This window comes from Aphelocoma coerulescens, chromosome 1, assembly GCF_041296385.1.
Source record: "Aphelocoma coerulescens isolate FSJ_1873_10779 chromosome 1, UR_Acoe_1.0, whole genome shotgun sequence".
In the NCBI taxonomy this organism is placed as follows: Eukaryota; Metazoa; Chordata; class Aves; order Passeriformes; family Corvidae; genus Aphelocoma; species Aphelocoma coerulescens.
In genome coordinates, this window is record NC_091013.1 from 14,570,938 (window position 1) to 14,593,090 (window position 22,153).

The window sequence follows — 22,153 nt, forward strand, 5'->3', positions numbered from 1 at the left end:
ATATCCAATGATATATGGCACCCATCAACCAGCCTAACAAGTAGTCTATTCAGCATATTAGGAATTCAGTGTATTTGGAATATCGAAGCCACCTTAAAATAACCTGTTCATAAGCACAAGTTCCAGTTTTGCAAAATACAGGACTTGTACTTTTACAATCTAACTACAAATGAATGTTTTACAGTGCAAATAAATTTATTGCAGCTATGGACAAGTAAGTCAGAATTATTTTAGAAAGCTCCTTTGGAACATTAGTTATTTGATATTAATTTATGTAATTCAAAATTGACGTGCTAATGGTTCCATGTATTTGATCACGCAAACATACTCAATGCTATTTGTGGCACCCAAGGATTTGCTGTAGTCCAGCACAGGAAGGACATGGACCTGTTGGAGTGAATCCAGAGGAGGGTCACAAAGGTGATCAGAGGGCAGGAGCATCTCTTTATGAAAGACAGAGAGCGAGGTTGTTCAGCCTGGAGAAGAGAAGGCTCTGGGTAGACCTCACTGTGGCCTTTCAGTACCTAAAGAGGGCTTATAGAAAAGATGGAGACAGAATTTCTAGGAGGTCTTGTTGTCATAGGATAATGAGTAATGGTTTTAAACTTGAGGACATTAGACTAAATATAAGGAAGAAGTTTTTTACAATGAGGATGATGAAACACTGGACCAGGTTGTCCAGAGGTGGTAAATGTTACATACCTGTAAACATTGAAAATCAGGCTGGATGAGGCTCTGAGCAACCTGGTCTAGTGGAAGATGTTCCTGCTCTTTGCAGAGGGGTTGGACTAGTTGACCTTTAAAGATCCCTTCCAACCCAAACCATTCTATGATTCTATCATCATTTTATTTAAAAGGAAATATTCAGCACTTCAGTGCCAACTTCAGAATAATTTACATCTGATTTCAAATAAGACCCATAAGCCTCTGTTGTTCTACGTTTTGAACCTTAAAGAAATTAATGATAATTTCTGTCCATGAAATTATCCTCTGATTTCCTTTGAAAAGCCTGAGTCAGTAAAGATGCATCAGGCAATTACAATGAAAACTCAGATGTACAGAGAAGTTTCAATACAAAAAAAAACCCCACCCTGGCTACAGAAAGAAAAAGATAGTTGTGTCACATAGTCGTCACCTGAATTGCTAGTTGTGCATATTGACTGATAAATCCTTTTTATCCTGAAGAGAGGCAGAGGAGTTAAATTGAGCAGGAGAAAATAATCTGGAATTTACTGCGTAGAAACATAAATGAAGAACAGAGGAAAACAGAAAGCAATACAAAGGGGTTCTGGAAATGCAGAAGTGCTAAGGACCAGGAATCCTAAAAGAAATGGCATATAATTTGAGTGAATTGCCCCAGTGCACACTGCATCATTAACTTATTTTTTATGTACAGCATAAATACACCATTTGGAAGGAAAGAGCATTTAGTTTTTTCTTGCTTTTACCCTGCTGTGTCATAATGTTCCTGCTATTTTAAAGAAGCAGTGGAGTCTTTCTCTTCAGGAAACTTGGTGGGGGGGGGGGGGGGAAATAACATTTTGTAAAATGAAACATTTTATTCATTTCACTAAAGCACTGCCCAGAGAAATATGAATTTTTAATGTTTGCCTTTAAAGAGGCTTTTTCAACATTTCAACATTGAGAGCTATTTCAACATAAATTTAACCCCATATTTATTCTCTGAGGATTGCTATTTTTAACATTTAAAAGGTTTTTTTAATTACCTTACTGAGAATCTGACAGAAACATTTAGGGCATGCTCAGATGTTCACTCTAAAGAAAAATTTTCTACAGAAAGGTCAGCAAAGGGCATCTTGAAAGCAGTGAGGTTATTATGAAGTCATTTCTGTCTCTGTCCTTCTTTTGATGTATTGGTTATCAGGTTCTGACAGTGATACAGATGTCTAGTTTTTGAGTAGTGCAGTCACAGGCCATATCTGAAAACATAGTTTCTACAAGACTTGCAGGTACAGTACTCATTGGAGCCCGGGAATTTGGGTTTGGATGTGCAGAACCAAGCACGTGCATGAATTCCACATAAAATTGGAATGTAAATTAATCACATGCCACATCCAGCAGCCATGAATGATACTAAATCTAAGGACTGTCCCCTGGAAGAGGACATTCATCAGTTCCGGTGTTTTAGTTGTGACCTGCAGCCTTGTATAAAATGTGATATAGTCAAAGAACCGTTTTATGATTGATCATGCAAATCCTGTGAAGATTATCTTAGTCGGCAAGAAATTCACACTCACATGTGCCTGATACTTTGCTCCATCTACAAGAAGGGATTACAGATCATCCTTTGGATGTGATGATCTCAGAAGAGTGGTGAACTGACTGGTCAATAGAATTTGCCTGTGCAGAGTGTGTACTGATAGATGAGGGTGTTCTTTGGTTTTCACAGTTCAGAAATTAATTCTCTCCTACATCAGTACTATAATCTTCTCAGATATTCACTATTGAGGGATTTCCCTTTGATATTATTTTTGTCTTTCTTGTGGTACTCTGTAGGAAATACCTACTTGAAACAGTTAGAATAACTCCAAATACTCTGGATAATTTCCATTATTCTGTGATCCTATAATATGATACAATAAAAAATATCAAAAGTGCACTTTAACATGTCAAAAATATCAAAGCTTTTACATCCACAGCAGTTATTTCCAACTTTACCTCCTGTATTGTCACATTTCATGGTTAGTTTCAGTAAATTGCTAACATGATTAATTGTGTTTTAATTTTGATCCGTTTTCTCGCTCAGTTTAACAGCATGCAAACCCAGCAGCAAAAATAAGAAAGCTGCAAAGCAGTAGGTTGGTTCATTATTTGCAAACCCATTCCTACATAATTTGCACTTTAGAGTAACTCCTGTTAAATATCTTTGGTCTTGCTCTTCGCCAGAATAGGAAACATGAATAGACTTGCTAAGATCATAGCTGTGAGTGTAACAGTTTGTGGGAGGAATGTAATTAGGGAGATGTCATGAAGCTGGATCCACTGAAGGTCATCAAGTGCTCCTAAGTTAAAATATTCCTGTAGTCACCCCCTGATGGGATCTGGTCTGTCATCTGTAATTAGATAGTTAGCATACTCTCTTGTCATAAAGATTTTTTTCTTCCACACCTGTAGATGATGTGTTAGATGCAGCTAGTTTTAATATACAATGTGAGTTATGATTTATTTCCCCTTTCTCCATCTACAATTTTTTTCCCGCTCCCTCCATATCTGCATATTTCTGCATGCACAGGAGTGAAGCATATGCAAAATAAAATAGTAACAAAATACCACACACTAAAAATACATGCCCTGTTGAATAAGTAATGGTAGGAAACATTTAGTTTGTGACAAATTAAGCCTGCTGTGGCTGAGATATATTGCTGATTGTTGTGGTATCTCCTGTGATAACTAGTATGGTGATTGTACCTGAAAATGGGCCTGAGCACAAACTGGCATTTCACCAGAGAATATAGATAATGGCAGCCAGTTACTTCTGCAACTCATGCTCATTCTTCATTCTGTATCCCTTCATGTTTTGTGTCCTGAAGTGTGGAAGGCTGTGTAACATCTTTTTACAATGAAGGGCCATGGAGTCTGAATGCTGGACTTTGGTTCTGGAGGACCTAAACCTTCAGCTAAAGTGGTCTAGTCCTTTCCTCTTGAAGGAGACTTTCTTAGTAGAAGAACTTCTCAGAAGGCAAAAAAGGAAATTTACTGTCTTGAAGTTAAAAAACATAGGGGCAGCACTCCCAGCACTGTGTTCTGGTTGTGTTTGGAGAAAGGGATTGTCAGGTTCCCCATCACAATGTCAATGAGATGGTTTCTCACCATCTGCTGCAGTACTTGTAGATAAACTGTTGTCTTTACTTGGAGCTCTGCTGGGGAGGGTGGTTTGATTGCAGAAGGTAGTTCTCTTGTCAGGTTACAGAAGCAAGGGAACTGTTTTTTGAAGGCTGAAGAACTGTCAAAACTTCCTAGGGCAGCTTAGCCTTTGCATTATGCAGGGAATTCTGCCCTGCATAAAATGAGAAATCCTGTCAGCAGAGCAGAAAGGGGAAAAAAGCCCTAACAGAAGTCCCTTAGGGAATAAAGCTCTTATATCCATATACACAAGATGTTCCTTGGTGTTGCTATTAATTATTTACATAAAAAATTTGTCAATTACCCCACGCTAAAAATGCACACTATAAATTTGCCCACTGAGTGCTGAGGATTTAATTACAGTTTCCTGCTATATACTGGTCTTAAGCTACACCTCAGTTAACAGCAGCCATTTACCTCTCCTGCTGTCCTGCTCTGACACACAGTTTAGTGTTTGCATCTCATTCCTGTGCTCACATGGATCAGGGGGGTACAGTTAAACTTCAGTACAGTTACAAGCAAGGTTACTGCTTTTTTCTCCAGAAACACAACAGTGTTTTACTAGAGTAACTCTGACGTGCTGTGAGCTCTTTAAAGAGCACTGCAGTTTTAGGAAAATGTGTTCATTTGATTTGAGTCCCAGCAGCCAGAACTTGTGTGAGAGAAAGGAATCCTGCATCCAGAGGATGCCGAGGTAGGTCAGGAGATAAGATCTCCTGGAGTGGGAACTGTGGGGTGAAGAAGGAGTATGTGCATCAAGAATTTCTGCAGGACTCTGCTGCCAGTCAGAGGGATCATGGGGGGATCTCCTTGGTGTGCACAAGTACCTAAAGGCAGAGTGCAAGAGGACAGAGCCAGACTCTTCTCAGTGATGCCCAGTGACTGGACATCCCCCCACATACTCACTGTGTGGCCTGTGTTAATTTCAAAGTGCTTCTTGTCTTCTTCTATCTATGGTTTCCTACTATCCTGCTGTCTTTGATTCATAACTCCCAGACCAGCAGCACTCAAGGATTTCATGGCTAGCCATCAATTTTTTCAGGTCCCTTCTTCTTGTAAAATTGTCCTAAGAAACTAGGTAGTTGAAAGCTTATAGGATTTTTTAATAGTGTATTTAAAGTTCTTTTGGTTTGCCTTCCAGGTTTTTTGAGTCTACTTATGATGTGCTTTCAGACTTTAAAACAGAAGAGCCAGAAATTTATTTTCAAAGAGAAAAATGGAATATCCAGGACATAATTTAATATCAGAGGAACCTTTGTAATTCTGTTACCTCCTCAAGCAAGAAAAAAAAGTTATTCATGTTTTTGTTTCCCAGAGTTTCTGTCATCAGAAGAAAAAATTTAGTTGTTTTGTTTAACCCCAGCCAGCCACCAAGTACCACACAGGCACTGGCTCACTCCCCCACCAGTGTTGGAGGGAAGAGAGTTGGAAGGATAAAAGTGAGAGAAATCGTGGGCTGAGATAAAAACAGTTTAATAGGTAAAGCAAAGGCCATGCACACAAGCAAAGCAAAACCAGGAATTAATTCACTGCTTCCCAAGGGCAGGCAGGAGTTCAGTCATCCCAGGAGAGCAGGGTCCCATCGCACGTATCAGTGACTGGGGAAGACAACACCATCACTCCAAACATCTTCTCTTACTCCTTCCCTGCACTGTATACTGAGGATGATGTCACATGGTCTGGAATATCCCTTTGGACAGTTAAGGTGACCTGTCCCAGCTGTGTCTCCTCCCAACCTCCCATGGACCCCCAGCCCCCTCACCAGCATGGCAGTACAAAAAGCAGAAAAGGCCTTGGCTCTGTGTAAGCCCTGCTCAGCAGTAACAAAAACATCTCTGTATTATCAACCCTGTGATCAGCATAAATCAAACATTTAGCCCCATACCAGCCACTGGGAAGAAAATTAACTCCACGCCAGCCAAACCCAGCACAATTGTCTCTAACATGGCCTGCTGCTGTCCGTCCTGAATTGAGTCTCAGCCCCCGACACAATGCAGTGGTAAGCCCCAGCACGCCATTCCTCAGACCTTTGCAAGTCAAGGCGAGATTTCCTTCTTATTCTCTAGTTGAATAGTGGAAGAGACAGAGGAGAACAGACTGGAGAGAGTCTGCTTTCTAATTGCCTAAGAAAGCTTGGAGGTATGTGTTAGGATGTTCATTTTCCCAAGTAAAGAACAGGGCATATTCTTATAAACCACAAATGATTCTACATAAACTAGTTAGGAAAAGATTATGCTTTGTGGTTTAGAAAACTGACTAATAACTTCAAAACAAACACTGAAGAATCAGAAAATATTTTGCTTCAAAGCAAACTACAAGAACAGATGCTTGTATTTTTTCAAGACAAAAATATAGGGAAAGAAAGTATTTTATTTCCAAACTGTATATTTAAGCAGAGCTGTTTTTTATTACTGAAGAGACAAACACAAAGTAATAACTTGAAGAAGTCTCTCCTAGTTCTAGAAGATGAGCATGCTACTTATCTATCTACACCATACACAAGAGAGTTTGCAGACGTGGAAACGAACAGGCCTCTACACACAGACAGGAGAAATGTCTTCATTGAGCCTCTCCCTTTGAAACATTAATGCCCTTAAAGTAGCAAAGTACTTCCAATGCTAGCAATGTGCACCCACAAATCTCTGCTCCGTTCTCAAGTGAGAACCATTTCTGGAAGAAAAGTCCAAGAATTTTGTTTGAAAGCTGAATATTTTCATTAAAGCAAAAAAATGTCACTGATATTTAATAACTGCTTCCCTGTGGTCATTCTGTTGATTACTTGGTCCTGAACTTTTGTTAGACTCTTTTGTAAAGTAACCTCTCTCTTTCCATTGGTGTTGTTCATGACAGAGTTTCATAAAAACTAAACTTTACATTCAATTGCCTGAGTTAGATGCAATTTCTGGGGTGACATCCCTCAAAACAAGCTTAGAAAGGCAGGATGCCTCCTGGAGATAACAGATGTGGAGGGATCAGTGAAGTGTGAAGATGGAATACAGTCAACAGGCTTTTTCTTGCTTATCTGTGCTAGATGTTTTAAGAGTTAGCACATAAAGTACAGCATCAAACAAGTACCACTGAAATGTATTCCTCTGGGAAATGTCAAAACAGAGTATCAGGAATTCCTAAAACTTCAGTTATTTGCTGTGTGAGCAGGTCGAAGAATTTAGGAGAAGGTCCTGTGACTTAAAAGACACCTATCCCAAGTCATACACATATAAATCCATGCAGAACTAACTGTAATGAGGGAACTGTCTGCATTAGAAGCTGGAGAGCAGGAACAAGATCATACTGATCACTGTCAGAGAGTTACCAGTGAGACAAGAGCGATGCTGTTTCTCTGTCCCTGGGAACTGTCCTGCCAGTGTTAGGTATGCCTGGAGCAATCAGACACTGTCATGACAGACATCACCGGAAACACAAAATAATAAGCAATTCCAGTCATTCCAACTTTATACAGTTCAAAATGTGTTCAGCACAAGGTTTTCAAGTGCTACGTCAGAGTGAAAAGGCTAACTGCTTTGGAATACATGAAGTGTGACTTCCCACGTTAGTAACAGCTCAGATAGTTTTGTCAAATCTACATAAATTCTAGCCAATTAAGCTGACAGTATGATCTGAAATATCGCAGCTCTGATGTGATAATCAAATGAATTTTCTTCTAAATTTAGTGCCTCATCATTTTGTTTTATGGTTTTTATTCATTTCATTTGATAGAAGACTACCTAATTATGTTCTCACAGCCTTGTGCTCAAAACCCACATAAATTACTGCGTCACTGTACTTTGTCATCTCTTGCAGAACTGGCTCAATGTGGCATGAGCCTTGTGACCCCTGTCCAGGAGCAGGCCATCTACAAGTGTCAAAAGCCCTGCTTTGTACTCAGGACTACACCTGCTTCAGCCACCAAATTGCTCCTGGTGTGCCTTCTTTTGAAAAATGTAGCTCTTTTAGTGCCAAGGATACCTGTGTTTCACGCTTGTTTGCAAATTCCTCCCGAGAATAGCATTTTGTAGTGTTTGAGCTCACTGTCTGTGGGTAGAACATCATGTGTAGGTGGAGCTCACCATGGCACTGATCCCAACATCCATTGCCCCATCAGCAACACTACTGAGGACATACTAAGCTTCCAGTGTTGCTGGGTTTTGCTGTCACTATCTGCTGCTGTTTTAACCTCCTAATTGTCCTTTGATTTGCCATAGTGGTCTCAAATACACTGTATTTCCATGTATTAAGAAAACAAATGACACAGCAGAAATTAGCATTTTCCTGCAGAAATATGTATTAGTTTTACTTTCAGTGTTGGTCAAAAGTTTACAAGTTTGATTTGCTGCAGGTTGTAGCTAGCTGAAAGGGGACTCAGCTGAACTAACCTTTACTTCAACTTGGGAACAAGTGTAATGCCTGGTTTTCTGTCCTGCTGTTTACGGGTTATAGCAGTATGGCTGTATTTGTTTCTGACCACAAATGACTGAGGTTCATGTACAGACATGGATTCCATAAAAGCATAATAAATCCCTCAGTTTTGGTGTTCAGAACTTACTCCCCCACCTTGGTAAAGTTGATGTAGCATTGCTTTTAATTTAATAATTCAGTTATTCAATGGATAAAAAAATAAATTGAGTCCTTCAGCTTTTAGCTCTCCTGAGTCTTTGTTCTCATTTGTTGCCTTGGAGCACACCTTGTCTTAAAATTGCTGTTACTCCTACGTGAACTCGCAGAGCCTTTCAGGGCACAGAAAAGCAATCTCGGAGCAAATAATGGCTGTGGCCGTGAATGCACTCAGGGAAGGAGAGGGCGCTGGTCGTGCTTGCCCTGCTTCCCAGCAAATGAACCCCCGGAGAAGCGGGGCCGTGCCCGCTGCCCTGGCAGTGCCTTCCGCAGCCGTGGCTGCAGAAATGCTGCTGTACACAAAGGGAGAGCAGGGCCGCCGAAATTGCTTTTACTGAGGAAACAGCAGAGGACAAAAAGCTTCCCCCAAAGCCAAACTGCTCCTATTCTGAGGTAAGGATGATGACAATAACTGGATATTGCTGTTTCAAAGCTTTGAAATGTGCTGCCTTTATATAGAAGATGAAACCAGCACAAAGTATGTACTGAAATGGAAGAAAATGCATATCTGAAGACTTGAAACCAAATATTTTAGCTGAAATAGGCAGAATACAGAGAAAAGAACACCTTCAGTTTTTCTGTGTTTACAAATCATGCTGCTCTTGAGTGCAGTATCCTTTCCAAAGATTGTTAAAGACAGGGTAGAGTATGTCCTCTGCCATTAAATACTTAATGAAGGATCTCAAACCTTTTAATTTTGAGTTTCTCCGTTTCCTTGGTTTTGTGGTTTTGTCCGAAAATATTTGAATTTATCTGTCTCTTCAGGTTTTGAATGGAAGCATTTATTTTGGAAAAATATATAACATTTCTCTCTTTTAGTTCTCAAGACCAGAAGAGATCTCTCTGTGAAGACAAGAGGCATATTTTCAATTTTTCAGTCCATTTTGCTGAAAGTAAAGTGAGTCCAGATGGGTATATCACACATGTGCCCTTTTTTTAGTTTAAGCCCTTCATTAAAAAGTAACGAATCAGGCAATAATGTAGTTTTGCATCCCTTTCCACTTTTCATATGCTTTTAAAATTTTTATCCCGGCACAGAATAGATATGCTATCATGTATGTGAGTAATTACTCTGGGGCAAATTAACTCTGCAGCTAAGTGTTGTCTGTCTCCAGCTACTACAGCTTAACACATTAGTAGACAACACCTGAGCCACTGTTGAGCTTGTGAATGTTTCAAAGTCTGTCACAAACCGGGTTCGTGTTCTGCCTTATGTGTGTAGAGAACAAGAACCTGGCCAAACCTGTGTTAAACCTGGCTGAACACCGCAGCTCAGTTGACAAGCAGTCGCTTGCTGGGCCATGTCAAAGTGTGAAGTTATCTGCAGTTTGGATGAAATTAAAAAAACCTGTTTCCCTAAGGCAGGATGACAAATAGAGCGATCACCTCCAGCTTCTTCAATGCCTGTCTTTAACAGACACCATAGAGGGGAGTGGAGGCTGGCTTTTAGAGAAGCTTGTGCTGACCTGGGGCTAAAAGCCTCATTTTTGATCTAAAGATTGATCATCATGCAGCAAAATCAAGTCCTTGGGTCTCCATCTGCAGTGAGATTTTTGGCATCTTAACCATTTTCATCAAGGCAAGCTCATGGTATGAAAATCATGTGGAATGGCATTAAAGTACCTTGAGCCAATGGAGCATTCCTTCACATCCCTCAGCAGTGTCTGGAATTTTATTAAGAGCACAGGGATCAGATCCTTGTTGGGCAGTGATGTAGGCAGCTCCAGTTAGCCACCAAGGATGGCAGAACAACACATTGCACTGCTGTGTTCTCATCTGCCTCAGAGGGACACTTCATCTCCATGTCTCCCAGTGCCCCCCTTTGCCATGGAGGTAATCCTCTTATCAGAGGGAACAACTGCCTGAACTCCAGCTTCTGTAAACACCTAGTGGCTGGCTGGCTGGCTTCATCACTAAAGAGGGGAGCTGAAGTGCCTCAGACCCTGAGGGCAGGCAGGCAGGAGTGGAGAAGAGCTGGTCCACACTATGGCACTGCCTTCTGCCTTGATTTCTGTATCCCAAGGGATGGATGAAGGCCAGCATTGTCCTCCCCTGCCAGGGTGCTCTAGCATTGCTCAGGGACAAGTCCTGGTTCCTCCCAAGAGGAAATTGGCTGTAAAGGTTATAGAGAGAGGAAAATGGAGGCAGAGAGTCCTGTCTCACCCATAGTCTCTGGTCTCTGATCACACAGGTCCCTTCAGAAACTTTCTGCCCTGCAGAAACCCACACTTCTGTCATCTCAAGAAGATGTTTTTGCATATGCTGTTAAGAATCCTTGAGACACTTCTGCAAGCAGCATGGTGAGGCTTGTGTGGAGAGCTGTTTAGACATAGCTAACAGAAAAAAATTGAAAACAATCAAATTTTTTTCCCTGGGGCTTCAGCAATGTCCTCAGTGAATTCAGGAGACATTTCCCATCACCCTGGATTTACAGTGTGAACTGTCTCCTCCAGATATGCTCCAACTTTTTTAAAAGCAAGTAGAAAAATTTGCAAACATGCAAGAGAAGGGATGTGCTGGTGGCCCCTCCCTTTTTTCCTTGGCTCAGTGATTATCACACATACCCAGCCAGGAAGCATGAATAAAGCAGGTCAGGTCGTTCTTTGCCTCAAAAGGATTAAAACCCACAATTCTTGCTTCCTTGGAGACTGCAGACTACCTTGGCAGGGGGGCCCTTTCTAGACTTTGAGCTAGAGCTCGGCTGCTGTGCAGAAATGAATTAAAATTAATCTGTAGACAAGTGAGCCTGATGGCAGCTTAGCAATGTGGAGCTCAACTGGCAATAAGGAAACTTGCTTCCATGTGCCTTAGCCTGTGGATTGCTGTGTACCATGTCTAAAGGCTAATTTGTGTAGCAACAGTCTCCTCAAGCTGTGATTTGAAAGAAACCAGGGTGGCTGCTGCTGTGTTTTGTACAAAGTCTGGTGCAATTACATAGGTACTGAGGAGGAAAGTCTCTGTGGAAACTCACCAAGCTTCTGGGTGCTGCTCAGGTTTACACATCTCCCGGGTACTCAGATGAGCAGGTAGTTGAAACTCAGGTAATTTAGATGGGCATGAGCACAGTCTGAGGTTATGGTGTAGTTGGATCATGGTTTTGAGCACCACAATTTTGGATTTAAGTACCTGCATCCCATTTGCACCTTAGGCATCCAAATTGCTGGGGATGTCCTCCAGTGGTAAGGAGCTCAGCCCCAAGGCCACTCAGTGGGAGCTGTGCTCATAAATCACTTAAGCGCATCTCAAAATCATACTCCAAATTTGAATCTTCAAGTTTTATATTGCTCACTGCTAAGAGTGAATGGGGCTCTGTGTCTCTGCAGTCAGATCCAGCACCTGTGCTGGTACAGCTGTGCGAGTGCTCCAGCAGGAGCTGCTGCACACAGGTTCCGGGAGGAGCCTTTCTGCCCAGCTGAGCAAAATAAATCTTTTCCACAGAAACTGTAGATCACGGCTGTGCAAATTCAAAAACAAAATATAATTGGTCTCTGGTGCCTGTTTTTTAACAGCAGGTGATTCCTCTCACCTTTCCCTTCTATTTCTCTGTGGAAACATATTTCTTTTCAATTTTTTTAGTCAAAAAATAATTTTGTGTTTTGAAGCATGGTGCTGTGAGAATGTTTAGTTCTCCCATATGTCTTCCAGTCAATCCTAATAACTCATTTCTAAATGCTCACCTGCCACAGATTGCAAATCAAGTATTAACAGTACAGACAACATGTTGTAACACTTCCATTTATGTTTTGAAGAAACCTGTCTATTCCTTGGCAAAAAATGGGCTTATGTTTGAAACTCTAATAAATTACAAAATCCTATAAACACAACATATATGTGCATATATATATGCATATATATGGGTTACTGATTTGAAAGAACTACATGTGTATTGTAGATTTATGTATCAAGTATTAAGCTATTTGTCAATGGACAAACTGCCCCACTACCTGCAGTAGCTTTGAAGAAGCGAGATAATGTGAAGACTTAAGCATATCCTGCAGGGACCAGATGTCAGAATACACAGTTTTCTAATGCAGTCAGTAACATGTCAAATTAGCAGCCTGTATAGGATGTCTTGGCTTCATGCTTTTCCATCTCTGAGGAGATCCTCTGGGTTAGGTGCAAGACGGCTGTCAAATTTCCCAAGCTGATTAAGAACTCTCACTTTTCCATAGCAAAGGGGCCATAAAATCTAGGATGAGACTTAAATATGCAGAAGAGGCTGCAGAGAATGTGGGTTATGGAAAATGTGGGTTATGGAAAAACTGTTGGGTTTTGAGTAGGCAATCATTTTCTTACCACCCTTTCCTTTTCCTCCCATTTGCTATATTTTTTCAATATATTTTGCTTCATACAAAGTGCTAAGAATTTCAGGAAAAGTATTTGCAGAGTGCACAGAGACCACTAAGTCTCAATTTAAATGTATTGAAAATAAAACCATAGCCAGCTTCTGTCTCATCTGTGAGTGTATTTGCAGGGGTGTGACCACTGTCTCAGGCTCTCTCTTTTTATTGCACGTTAAATTGAAAGAAAAGAGGTGGATGATTAGTACCACAATTAATCACAGTTCAGTTGTGCTGTGATGTTATCTGTAGGCATATCAGATGTACACTATATTTATATGGAACAACACTCACTCATACATTATGAATTCTGTGAGAAGAAGCCATATGACCAGGAGAAAGCAGCATTTTTAGAAATTGTAACTGGAACAGAGAGTCAAATGTGGGTTATTTGCAGTACAGACTGGGTAAGGTGGCAGAAGAGGCAGAATTCATGATGAATAAATTGGATATTGCTGCCCAAATAGAGATAGATGAGATTTCTATTTTTTTTCTTGGAGACGAGCCTCTTCTCACTGTCTTCAAGATCACAGAGCTTGCTGCTAATGCCTTGAGAGCAAAGAAATCAGTCTGAGAGAGCTTAGGGATAGGGATTGCTTCAGGTTTGGCAGCAGTTGGCTGGCCCCAGCCCCAAGAGTACCAAGCTGCCCATCCTTGTTCCTGCAGTGGAGCTGCACTGAGGAGCCACCTGGCTGCACACCAGCCCCACGGCTGAGAAGTAGCAACCTCCCCTGCCTTCACAGCCCAGCAAGGACCACTAAATGTCACTTCAGCTGACTGGGATCTCTGGGCACATCTTGTCTTTCAGTAGCAGAGCAACACACAACAGTGTGTGTTGCTCTCACAGAGCTTCAAACTGTCCAAGTGCCCATGATATCCCTGAAAAGTCCTGAAAGAGCAGAAATTAGAGCAGAGCTATGTCCCTTTGCTAAGGCTTCCAAACAAGCACAGATCCTGATAAAGCCCTCGCCAGTGTTTAGCACAAAGAAGCTTCTGAAGTGAAGTGGGACAATTCTCTTTGTAACTTTAATTGCAGTTTTGTTTTAAAGGGGGAGCACATCAGGCAGCAGCAGGAGGAGTCCCTCCTCCCCAGGGTGGTGGGTCAAGGGGCAGCAGCCCTCTGTTCAAAAAGGGTCTGTAGAGGTTACACTGCTGCATTTTTCCCTTTAACTCCAACAGCAGAAGCAGGTAGGTTGTGCTGCTGTCCTTCTGTGTTTCCCTGGCTACCACAGAAATGTGGTTGTTTTACTTCCCCCAGCCTCTTCTCAATAGTAATGTAAAGGAACAGTGTGTCCTTCAGCTGCTTCAGCAATCTGAAGTACTAAAAATGCAAAAGACTCTTTTCTGACAGTCGTTTGTCTTCTTGTGCTTCTGGGTTTGCCAGTAATAAAGACTGTTTTTTTCCCAAGCACTAGTTTTCAAATGAATTGTGGTTTTGTCAACTCTATTTATATAATGTTTTAATACAGAACATTGCCCAAAGGGTTAATGGTGAATCTAGTTTATTTACACTGTTGATTGTTGGTAGGATCTGGGTTTGGGATTTTTTTTTTTTTTCCGGTGGAAAAAAGGGGGAAATAATTGTTACACTGAGATAAATCTCAGTCAAAACATATCAGTAAATACTGTATTGTGGCAGTAACTCTTAAGGGAAACTAGAGGGCAAGCTTCTAAAGTACTTTGAGCTCTGTAAACCTGCAATTAGGTATCTCCTCAGCTTCCCAAGGCAACGCTAACTGCCTCACTCCTAGGGGCTTGCATGTTTAATCAGCTAAATGCTTTCGAAATACTGTCCTGGGAGGGCTCAGAAGGCCTGCTGCATAAAAATAATAGTCATTGCTGTGTGTCAGCAGTCAAGCAGCTCCTATGGTAAGTCTGCTGCTTATTAGACCCAGTATAACTGAGTTGTCATTTACCTATCCCCCCCTTTGTCTCAAATTTTTGTGCCATGAATTGTGTCTTATTTTGTACTAGAAATCACTGTGGGCCAAAGAGGGTTTTATTATTATTGTTATCATTATTGTTATACTGTGAGTACTGCTTAGCATCTGCACGGGGCTTGGCTTCTGACCCATTCATAAAAATAACTTTTCACTTCTTATGGGCCAGTCTTTGAGTCTGGGGGAAACTGGGTATACAGTGTCATTTTTAGAGCTTGTAGTTGTCAAAATGCATCTAGAAGGGCAGCATTAAAGCGTTTGGCATCACACCCCTGAATGAAGGTGCAGATCAATGCAGCAGGAGGCTGAGGCAGAGGCTGTGGAACCAGTTTGTGAATGCCAATTTTATGTTGTACTGCAGATTTGGGCCCTGCCCTCAGCTGAACCACAAAGGAGCAGGAATAGCTGGGGTTAAGCCATAATATACAGTTTTAAAAATTATGATATTTCTCCACTGATTTGAGAAGCTCTCTTCAGCAACTTCTGAGTGTTAGGAGTGTTGAGCAGGGATTAGGGTTATTGAGTCTGTCAGATCTGAAGGTGTTGACCCTTGGGAAGCCCCCGAAGTTGAAGAGCAGCACCAGCCTCCTGGGCAGCTGCTGGGATAAAAAACTGGCCAGATCAGTCATGCTCAATGCTCATGATGCATCAGGAGAATAGCTGAAAGCAAAATGTTTCCATAAAAAGTTACATTTTCAAAGCACAAAACTTTCCCAGTGGAGAAATGTTCCATGAGAAAAATGTTGGACCATTTTGACTCTTGGCATACTCTAAGGTACAAAATCTCATTGCGTTTTAAATAAATTTCAGCAGCCTCAGCCCATGCCAACTCTCAAGCAACAAATCAAGCAAACTCGGCTTTTTCTCCAGAAATTACCCAACCTGATAATTCTCTTGTCATTTCACCCTTTTGCTTCATGGAAGGAAGAAAGGGCGTGTTTGCAGTATACCAAGATGCTGTTTGCTTCCAATTTCATTGTCCTGGAACTTGAAATTCATAAAAAGCCATGATATAAATATATATATAATTTTAATCCCAAAGTAAGCATATACAAACAACCCCAAAAATCAATCACCTTCAGGATACACTTGATCAGACTTTGTTTCATAAAACATTTTTTTTTAAAGTAGTCATTTCTAAAATCAACATTAACTGTGCTTTTTTTTTCAGGGACAAACATAAGGCAACTGTCTGCCTTGCCAAAGTTTGAACACATGGCTTTTGAAAGTCTAACCAGTCAACACCCAGTGCTTAGACCTTTCTCCTCAACCATTAAAGTTGCACGAAAATGGAAAGTATTTGCAATAAAAAATGAATGGCAGAGCTAGGATCCTGGACAATATGTGAATTCTTATGGGTAATGAAATAAAAATCTTCAGACAAAATTAAAGTCTGATAGGAGGTGAAAAATCAGGCAGTATGGAAGCTAAGGGTGAGTGTTTATATGTTAGTCATTGCACATGAATTAACATAATGTACAGTCTGCCTTATATTGTGTTGCCTGAATTTTATGATTCATAACAATTTCCCTCATACCATCTCATATCTACAAATTGTGGGTAGTTACAAAACAATGCACAGCAATGCTGAATCACCTTTTCTACATACCAGTAAGTTTCTGAAGTAGCCTACCTCACTTTAAGTATAGGGGAAAGAAAACTTGGTATTGATATCTTAATATTTGAATATTAATAACCACTATTAGGAGTGTTCAGTCTTGACTGATTAACTGATGCTTATGTGAGTCATTTATCAACTCAATATTATTTTAATATGTGCTTTTTATCATTAAGTTCCTCAATTTTTTTGGAAAGGAAAAAGCCATTGACTCCACAAAAGTCAGCTGTCAACAAAGATCAATGGCACTTTAGAAATGCCATTAGTGAGGGACTCCATAGGAATCAGCAGCGTGCCAAATACTTCACTTTCAGGGTCTTCGTCCCTGCAGCTCTACCATCTACACAAAATGAAATTTCTTAATCTTTTGCTTACCATTTTTTAATTTAAAAAATACAATAACACAAATAAAACGAATAGTTTTTAAACCCTTCTCTGTATGTGAAAACCATGCAGACACCAAGCAGTGTTGCTTAGCACTGGGCATGTGTCTCTGGAGAAAATGCCAGCTTATCAGGAGTTTTAAGTGGCAGCCAGCATGACAACAGCAAAAGACATGAGCATTCAGGTGTGAAATCATAGAGCCTTTCCAGCAGCAGCATTTTGCTGTGTGATATGTTGCATTTGGATTTGTGAGAATGTTTCGTACATAATTTAGGGTAAACCTTTAATATTTGATTGGAGAGCCATCACAAATGAAGTGCCAGCATAAAAGAAGTCCAAGGCCAGTGCCTTCCTCCAGAATCTCTTTTGTGCAAAACAACTTGAAAATCATTGTTCATAATTTGATTATGTAGCACAGCTGTGCATTTTAGAGTTCACATGGCACGAGGCAGCACAATTTTGAGGGTGATAGCCCACCCCTACAATGGCTTTTATTGCACTGTTTGAGGGACTACAATAGGACTGCCAAAAGGATTCACCTGGAAGAGTCTTTACCCTACCATAAAAATGTCAGTAAAAATAACATCATCTTTCTCCAAATTTCAGCCTCCCCAAATTGAATATTTTTCTAGAAAAATAAACCTGGGTGGCCTGAGTTCTCCCAGAAAATCTGTGGATTTTCAATTTCCTGAGAATGAATCCAAATTTTTAAACTAAATTAGGCGCTTTTGTCAAGAAGCTTTGATTTGTTCGATTTCCAGCTCCCTGTCCACCCCAAATAACATTTCTAAGTACTTCCAACAGCTGTTGTTCAGCATCTTCAAACCCTTGATGCTATGGGTCTGGTGCAGACATGAGCCATTAAGATCATTATGAAATTTTACAGTCCAAGCTACTGAGTGAGGATTTACAAGGCTGGGAGATGCCTCACCAAACTCCTCCTTCGCTGCCAGGCACAGCTCCTGCTGTTGGGTCTCTGTGTGCTGCGTGCCTGGCCAAGGCATGTGCAGGGCTGGTGGGCTGAGGCTTCCACTGGAGTGAGTGGGGCTGCCCTGAGAGCAGGCAGCAAGGGTTTGAGAGGTGAAAAATGGCTTTGGTCCTCCTGATTGTGCTGCCCTTCATGGGACATGAGAGGGTTTGGCTTTTTAGAGCTGTAATGCTTCTGGTGGGTTCCTTCCCAATCCAGCCTGAAGGCTGCGGCCCCCACACTCACAAGTCACTTTTGAAGTAATCCAGGAATTCTGTGACTTAGCTGTATAATAATATTTAATCCAGGTTACAGAGCTCAATACCAATAATCATGTTCTTGCCTTTGTACTTTAGCTGCAGACACCTCTGAGGCATTTTCCTCAAGCTGTCTCTGTGGTGGCTGCCAAGTCCTGACTGCAGGGAGCCTCTGCAGCAAGAGCACTCACCACCATATACATTTTCTCCTAGCTGGGAACTTTGTTTTCAGAGACATGCTCTGGCTGAGAAACCCCAGTCATGCAATTAAATCTCAGAGGGTGCATTTCATATTGCATCACCACTCTCAGTACAAGAAAGATGTCCCATTGTTTTAAATGTCACAGCTTTTTTTGACTTCCTCTTTTAATATTTTTATTGTTTGGTTTGGTATTTTTTTTCCTGTACTGAATATTTTACCAATCATTATTTTACTTGTAATAAGTGCTTTTTCTGGTCCCTTCTGTATAGAGCTTTATCTTGTAGACATCACAATTACCAATCCATAAGGGCTCCGAGCAATTTATTTTCTTTTTCATGCTACACCACCACCCAAGTGCATTGCTACTGGCTATTTTCCACCCTGTGCCTGCAAGCAGCTGAGTGGTTTTGGTTATCATTGGAGAAATCAATAGGATTTGTTGCACCTCAAAGGAGGTAACAAACACTTTGCAGGGTCAGACATTAGGCTTTGGCTTCCTTACTGATGAATTTGCTACAACGATAATTCCTGAAGTTTCACTGTCTGCTGTTATGGGGAATGAAAATGAAGTACAACTAAACTGACCAAGAAATCCCTCTCTAATGTCAGCGACATAAATTTTTTCCTGCTTAAGCTGTTTAAGTCACTTGGATTCATGAACACACTATTTGGGTGTACCTGCTAATATGGTCTGGATGATACCTTACAATGGGGACCAAGCTCTTGAGTGAGGCCTACACTGGAAATCAAACCCTTTTGAAAGCAGAAATTGTATCAGTAAATAAGAACCACTTAACATAAACTCAGAGAACATTTTTTTCCTTATATTGATAAATAATTGCAAAGAATAACAATTATAGGCACACACCTGCATGGACTTGGCAGACCTTACTAAAGTGCTAGAGAGGGAAAGCTTTTTTTTTCTCTTCAGAAGACACTAATTTAAAAGGCAGAAAGTGCTGCAGCATAGTTCTCATTAACAGAGGTAGAAAGAGCCTCTGCAGCTCCTTATCAACAGCTTTAATCACAGCATATGGTATATGCTGCTTAATCTTTGCTAGCCATTATGAATCACAAATAGCCTCATACAGTCCCAAAGCAACTGAAGATGGGTTTGCAAAATCTTTTTATAGGGGTGACACTCTAAGTTATGAGAATTTGTAGTGAAAATGTTAATGAAAACCAAAAAATTGAAATGAAAACTTGAATTTAATGTGAGGTAAGCATCTCTTCCAGCCACTGTGCTTTAAAACCTGTACACTATGGAGAGAAAATATTAAGGGCAACTCCAGAAAAAGTCATTGCAGAAGTAGTAATACCAATAACAGAAGGTATACCAGAATTTATATAGGGTTTTCTTTGTAATAACACTTCAAAGTGCTCTGCATAACCAGTCCTTTAAAATTAAGTCTCTTTATGAACTACTCAGATATGATAAACTTCAAGATATGCTTTGCCAGCTTTAGGAAACTGTTGGTTTTTATCTTTATAGACAATGTATTTATATCAGTGTTTGTAGTGAATCCATAAGCTAAGAAAATCCATGCTCATTAAGGTTCTACTTCATGTAAATGGTAACTGGCAGCCCAGCATAATATTTTAGGCAGCTTTCTGATCTCAGGCAAGAGATGCCCAAACACAAGTAAATTTATAACCGATAAGGCTAAAGAGATCTAAAAGTTCAGAACACATTTCCATGCTCTAGAGGTTGTAGTGTTTGTAATACACTACAAATCCCAAACCTCTTGAATTAATACTAGTCAAGATGTAGGGATATTTGTTAATTTTTCACTGGAAATACTGATATCTGAGGGGTTTTTTTTCACTTTTGAAACTGCTACTTATTGCAACATCTTGGACTGTTAGGAACCACATACATGTGGATCATCAGCATCTGGGTTCCCTTATCAAAAAAAGGCAATATAACACATGACAAGTGTCATGACTTTATGGACATTACGTCTTCCAGAGAACAAAAATTCAGAATTCATGCTGATCTGAAAGACTTCTATTTGACAACTGTCATTTCAGAACCACTGAGTAGAATTGTGTCTCTTTTGCAAGTTCCTTTGGTGACAAAGCTTTGTGTCAGTGTAGGTAACAAGAAATTTTGATAAATTTTGAAACACGAGGAATGTTTCCACCTGATTTTTCTTGTCTTATATAAAAGGGTCTATTGTGTCTGCCTAGACCTGCTGTTACACAGCAGTTGGCTGCAGCTCCTTTGTGTGTGCACTACTGAGCTGCAAACAGTGAAAGGGTCAAAGCTGCCCTTCACTCTCTATGTCACACTGTCTGAACTAAGATGTAAATTAGAGAAAGAACATATATATGTCAATAGGATCATTTGGCTTTCAATAATTTCTTCATAGTGAAGATGGCAAAGCTTGAAATGAAAAAGATTCTTTCTGCATTTTGTTGGAAAATATTTTTTGCCTAGCATTTTTTATCAGACAAATTGAAGGAATAAAAATTCTGACCTTTTTTGTTTGGTTTTGAAACCCTGCATGTATGCATATGTGCATGTGCAATCTACATTTCCATTTTCAGCTGCTTTCTTACACATTTATATTGACTGTAAGAAAAGTGCAAAAAAAAACCCCAGAGTTAAAAAAATAATTTTAAAAAAAGGCATAAATGCTAATCTTTCCAGTATTTCACAGGGACAATGCCCAGAAAATATAAATGAGAGAAAACTTATTTTAAAGACATATGCTATACACTCAGCTCTATGAGAGTTGTTCTCATTATCCTGACAGAAATATAACAAATGTGTGGAAATAATTTGTAGAAAACCATGCAGGAAAGAATAGTTTAATTTAAAGTAGGATCTTTCATCTAGTCAACCAGATATCATTGGAAAGGAGTCAAGGGATGAACTCCCTCCCCTTTGCAACTTAAAACATCTCTCTGGCATCCCATCATAGCATTAATATGTTAACCTGGGGCACATTTGACTTCCTACTGCTTCCTCTGGCATCTGTGTGGACAGTGATCCCGATATGATATAAATATTAAAGTAGTTGCACGGGAGAAGCTGGTCGTAGCAAGTGCTGCCCATCAAAGGGAAGTAAGAGGAGAGGAATTAAAGCAGATCCACTGGCACTCCAGGTTACTGTCTCCAAAAGGTCAAGGCTTTTACCAGATGTGCAGGAGAATTAGAGAGTCTAAGGGGATAGTCTGGCATTATTTCACATTGACAATTCACTAGAGCAATCAAAGAAGACATGTCCCTGGATTTACCTCTTGCCCAGGTTTTTCCTTCTGTAGAGCAGTGTGTTTGTAATTCCAGACTAATTCTGCTCCAGACTGACAGACATTCATGACCTCTGTCCCCTTCTTACCTTACTGTAACCGATACCCTTTTCATTCCCAGTGTGCTATTTGCTGGGAATGGCCAGATGTCTTTTAAATGATATCATGGGAACAAAACTCTTTCCTGGGTCTCCTAATTCCATAAGAAGTCATTACCTTCATTTACCACTTGCACTTTTGAAGGGGCATTTTTTAACCCTTTTTATCAGTTTTTCCAAATGGTGCAGAATTTTCTTCAAGCAGCCATACCTGTTGTCCATGTGCAATTCACATGGTATACAATTAAAACTTTCAGTAGTTTGGAATCTTTAGAGTGTAGTTGACTTAAATCATGATCCACAGCCTGGCTAAACAGTATTGTGAAGACAAGAGCTAGTTCTCCAACTGCAAATTCTCTGTCTGCTCCCAAATAGAGTGCTCCTTGCTGCCTCTTTTTGAGGGTTGCATTTATGACTGAGATAGTGGTGAGTAAGAGATCTATAAATGGGTTCTGGTGAGGAGTAAACATCATGTGGTCGTTCACTTTGGAAGCTTGTTGAGTGGGAGGCATTTACTGAACCTTGGTGCACTTGTTATAATCACTGATCTTCCTTGAAGGGCTAATGTCTGTTTTCTCCTGTGTAAAGTTACTTCTTATAGAAGAGGATGCCTTAGC

The 22,153-nt window shown here is 40.4% G+C and overlaps 1 protein-coding gene across 6 annotated transcripts in view; it reads left to right on the forward strand.

The window, feature by feature from the left end:
* Nucleotides 1–22,153, forward strand: part of SMPX (small muscle protein X-linked) — a 40,833-nt gene that overhangs the window by 13,179 nt on the left and 5,501 nt on the right. Inside the window, exon 5 of one of the 6 annotated variants that reach the window (XM_068999868.1) lies at nucleotides 15,927–16,070. The exons of 2 other annotated variants lie outside the window; for them this stretch is intronic. The gene's annotated coding sequence lies outside the window, so the exon portion shown is untranslated. Of the gene's footprint in view, nucleotides 1–5,005; nucleotides 6,614–7,665; nucleotides 8,505–9,294; nucleotides 9,374–15,926; nucleotides 16,071–22,153 lie in introns of those variants that run through there. 3 more of the 6 variants (XM_068999917.1, XM_068999808.1, XM_068999734.1) reach the window with 3 other exon arrangements.